Source organism: Heteronotia binoei, chromosome 10 (assembly GCF_032191835.1).
Source record: "Heteronotia binoei isolate CCM8104 ecotype False Entrance Well chromosome 10, APGP_CSIRO_Hbin_v1, whole genome shotgun sequence".
NCBI lineage: Eukaryota > Metazoa > Chordata > Lepidosauria > Squamata > Gekkonidae > Heteronotia > Heteronotia binoei.
In genome coordinates this window covers 5,974,492-5,975,443 of record NC_083232.1, presented here as the reverse complement: position 1 = coordinate 5,975,443, position 952 = coordinate 5,974,492, and the positions used below count along the sequence as shown (strand labels likewise).

General features: G+C 47.9%; 1 non-coding gene across 1 annotated transcript; it reads right to left on the bottom strand.

The window, feature by feature from the left end:
* Positions 1-299: 299 nt before the first annotated feature.
* TRNAL-GAG (transfer RNA leucine (anticodon GAG)) lies at positions 300-366 on the bottom strand. Its single transcript has one exon. It is a non-coding gene; the product is annotated as a tRNA-Leu (tRNA).
* Between the last annotated feature and the right edge of the window lie 586 nt (positions 367-952).

Below are 952 nucleotides of genomic sequence, written 5' to 3'. Positions count from 1 at the left end.
GAAACATGTTTGTAACTTGTCAAAGTAATTCCTGGAATATCTCCCCAAAGAAGGCACCTTTTTCACCATTAACAAGCATTCCCTAAGATCACACCTTTTCCTGCTCAACTAATTCCTTCCCTTTCACAGCTTTGGAACATAGCTCCTATAATATAACATATATATATGAACATATGAAGCTGCCTTATACTGAATCAGACCCTTGGTCCATCGAAGTCAGTATTGTCTTCTCAGACTGGCAGCGGCTCTCCAGGGTCTCAAGCTGAGGCTTTTCACACCTATTTGCCTGGACCCTTTTTTGGAGATGCCAGGGATTGAACCTGGGACCTTCTGCTTCTCAAGCAGATGCTCTACCACTGAGCCACCGTCCCTCCAATATAGTGGCTTCAAAGCATCCAAAGCATTCACCGTCCCAATATAGTGGCTTCAAAGCATCGAGAAGACGAAAGAACGGTGATAACAACTCTTTGTTAAGGGCAGCATGGCGGAGAGCTACTCCTACAGACTGGTGAATGGGCCCACAGGCCAAACCTATATACCAGGGGTGGCCAACGGTAGCTCTCCAGATGTCTTTTGCCTACAACTCCCATCAGCCCCAGCCAGCATGGCCAATGGCTGGGGCTGATGGGAGTTGTAAGCAAAAAAAACATCTGGAGAGCTACCGTTGGCCACCCCTGCTATATACAACTCCAGATTCCTGCACAAGCATGCCATTGGTTCATTCAAACAGGCAGGGGGCCTGTGATTGGTGTAGGGCAGTAGATAGTTGGATCCTTCTGTCCATTGTTCCCAAGTCCCCAAGCTCTGCTCTCCTGGCTCCAATGAACCAGCAGGAATCATCTCCTATAAACCTTATACATAACAGTTCCCTAGTGTTAAAGCTCTCCGTCCCTAGTCCTGTCTCCAGATCTGCTCATAGCCTGCAGTGTCAGAGCCGAGAACGAGACGTTTT